The sequence below is a fragment of the Pipra filicauda genome, unplaced genomic scaffold (genome assembly GCF_003945595.2).
Source record: "Pipra filicauda isolate LSUMZ 115617 unplaced genomic scaffold, ASM394559v2 scaffold968_size59779_pilon, whole genome shotgun sequence".
NCBI lineage: Eukaryota > Metazoa > Chordata > Aves > Passeriformes > Pipridae > Pipra > Pipra filicauda.
The window spans coordinates 1-3707 of NW_024105162.1; positions in this window are offsets into that span (position 1 = coordinate 1).

Sequence of the window (3707 nt, forward strand, 5' to 3'; positions counted from 1 at the left end):
ACACAGGAGAGAAAGAGCAGGAGAGAGGTGTCCTCAGCGGGAAGGAGCTTCTGGGACCTGTGGAGCTGCTCTAGGGGATGAAGAAATTGGGTGAACTTTTGTGGGTGAGGGTCAGAGAAGAGACTGGCTTGGTTGACCTTGTGGAGTGAGACAAAGATCCCATTCCAGTTGTCTTTGATAACCCTGGAATTCACCGGAAAGGCACCACGACAGGATGCAAAGAGTCCCAGAGGTTTCTGCAGAGTCTTGGTCAAGACACCCCTTGGCACACAGGCCTTTAGAGCACAGCTGCTCTAAAGGTTGGTGGACAAGAGGGAGGCTCATCTGCATCTGCTTCTGTTCAAGAGGAACCAAGAGGTTCCCATAGAAACTGACTGTAGTAATGGGAATGTATGCTGGTTGCCATGGTAACCCACCATAGCAACAGGCATGTATGTTGGTTGCCATGATAACTGCCCATAGCAATGGAAATGTCTGATGGTTGCCATGGTAACTGACTGTAACAACAGAAATCTATGCTGGTTGCCATGGTAACCGACCATAGCACTGGGAATGTATTGCAGTTGCCATGGTAACTGACTGTAACAACAGGCATGTATTCCGGTTGCCATGGTAACTGACCATAGGAATGTGATTTCATGATGGTTGCCATGGTAACCGACCATAGCACTGGGAATGTATTCCGGTTGCCATGGTAACTGACTGTAACAACAGGCATGTATTCCGGTTACCATGGTAACTGACCATAGGAATGTGACTTTATGATGGTTGCCATGGTAACCGAGCATAGCAATGCGAATCTGTGATGGTGCCATGGTAACAAACCGTTACAATGGAAATATGTGATGTTTGCCATGGTGACTGTAGCAACAGGAATGATTGATGCTTGCTGTGGTAAATGACCGTAGCAATGGAAATGTGTGATGGTTGCCATGGTAGCTGACTGTACGAAAGGGAAATATGATGGTTGCCATGGTAACTGACCGTAGCAATTTGAATGTATAATGGTTGTCATAGTAACTGACCACAGAAGCGGGAATGTATGCTGGTTACAATGGTAAACGGCCGTAGCAGTGGGAAGTATGATGGTTACCATGGTAACTGACCATAGCAGTGGGAAGTATGATGATTGCCACGGTAACTGACCGTAGCAATGGAAATGTGTCATGGTTGCCATGGTAAACTGACTGTAGCAACTGGAAGTATGACGTTTGCCATGGTAACTGACTGTAGCAACAGGAATGTATGATGGTTGCCACAGTAACTGACCATAGAAATGACAATGTTTTGTGGTTGCCATGGTAACGGACTGTACCAGTGGGAAGTATGTTGGTTACCATGGTAACTGACTGTAGCAACGGGAATGTATGATGTTTGCCATGGGAACTGACCGTAGCAATGAGAATGTATGTTAGTTGCCATGGTAAACAATCATAGCAACGTGACTGTATGATGGTTTCCATGGTAACTGACCATAGCAATCCTAATGTATGATGGTTGCCATGGTAACCTACTGTAGCAATGGGAATGTATGGTGGTTCTTATGGTAACTGACCGTGGGAATGAGAATGCATGCTGGTTGCCATAGTAACTGACCACAGCAGTGGGAAGTATGATGATTGCCATGATAACTGACTGTAGCAATGGGAATGTATGCTGGTTGTCATGGTAACTGACGATAGCAATGGGACGGTATGATGGTTGCCATGATAACTGACCACAGAAATGGGAATTCACATGGTTGCCATGCTAACCGATCATAGCAACGTGGCTGTATGATGGTTACCATGGCAACTGATTGTAGCAGTGGACCGTATGATGGTTGCCATGGTAACCAACCACAGCAATGGGAATGTGTGATGGTTGCCATGGTAACCGACCACAGCAAAGGGAATGTAGGATGGTTGCCATGGTAACCGACTACAGCCATGGGAATGTGTGATGGGTACCATGGTAACCGACAATAGCACTGGGAATATATGGTGGTTGCCATAGTAACCAACCGTAACAGTTGGAATGTATGATGATTACCTTGGTAACTGACTGTAGCATGGGAATGTATGATGGTTTCCATGGTAACCAACTGTAGGAATGGGAATGTATGATGGTTTCCATGGTAACCGACCATAGCAATTGGATTGTATGCTGGTTTCCATAGTGACTGACCGCAGCAACCTGGCTGGATGATGGTTGCCATAGTAACTGATAGTAGCAATGGGACTGTGTGATGGTTGCCAGGGTAACTGACTGTGGAAATGGCAATGTATGATGTTTGCTATGGTAACTGACAGTAGAAATGGGAATGTATTATGGTTGCCATGGTAACTAACTGTAGCAACGGGAATATATGCTGGTTGCCATTGGTAACTGACTGTACCTGTGGGAAGTATGATGGTTGCCATGGTAACTGACTAGCAATGAGAATGTATGCTGTTTTCCATGGTAACTGCCCATAACAATGGAAATGTCTGATGGTTGCCATGGTGCCTGACTGTAACAATGGAATGTATGCTGGTTGCCATGGTAACCGACCATAGCAATGGGAATGTATGCTGGTTGCCATGGTAACTGACCATAGCAATGGGAATGTATGATGGTTGCCGTGGTAATGACCATGGCAATTGTAATGTATGCCAGTTGCCATGGTAACTGACTGTAGCAGTGGGAAGTATGTTTGTTGCCATGGTAACTGACTGTGGTAACGGGAATGTATGATGGTTGCCATGGTAACTGACCATAGCAACGGGAATGTGTGATGGTTGCCATGGTAGCTGTGTGTAGCAGTGGGAATGTGTGATGTTTGTCATGGTAACTGACCATAGAAATGGGAATGTGTGACGGTTGCCATGGTAACCGATTGTACCAGTGTGAAGTATGATGGTTGGCTGTAGTAACTGACTGTAGAAAAGGGAATGTATGATGGTTACCATGGTAACTGACTGTACCAATGGCAATGTATGATGGTTGCCGTGGTAACTTACCATGGCAATGAGAATGTATGCTGGTTGCCATGGTAACCAACCATACCAGTGGGAAAGTATGATCGTTGCCACGGTAACTGACTGTAGGAATGGGAATGTCTGATGGTTGCCATGGTAACTGACCTTAGCAATGGGAATGTACGGTAGTTGCTGTTTTAACTGACCGTGGCAATGAGAATATATGCTGTTTGCCGTGGTAACTGACCATAGCAGTGGGAATGTATGATGGTTGCCATGGTAACCGACCATATCAATGCGACTGTATGATGATTTCCATGGTAACTCACCATAGCAATGGCAATGTATGATGGTTGCCATGGTCACTGAGCATAGCAATTGGAATGTATGCTGGTTGCCATGGTCACTGACTGTACCAGTGGGAAGTATTATGGTTGCAATGGTAACTGACCATAGCAGTGGGAAGTATGCTGTTTGCCACAGTAAATGACTGTAGCAATGGGAATGTATTATGGTTGCCATGGGAACCGACCATAGCAATGATAATGTATTACGGTTGCCATGGTAACTGACTGTGGCAATGAGAATTTATTCTATTTGCCATGGTAACTGACAATAGCAATGAGAATGCATGCTGGTTGTCATGGCAACTGTGATTTCCTTAGACTATGAGCATGATATTTTCATCTGCAAAAACATTAGTGAGTGTCCAGAGATCTCTCAAGATGGGCTTTAAATGTCTCAAGCACATGAGCACTAGAGAGGGGC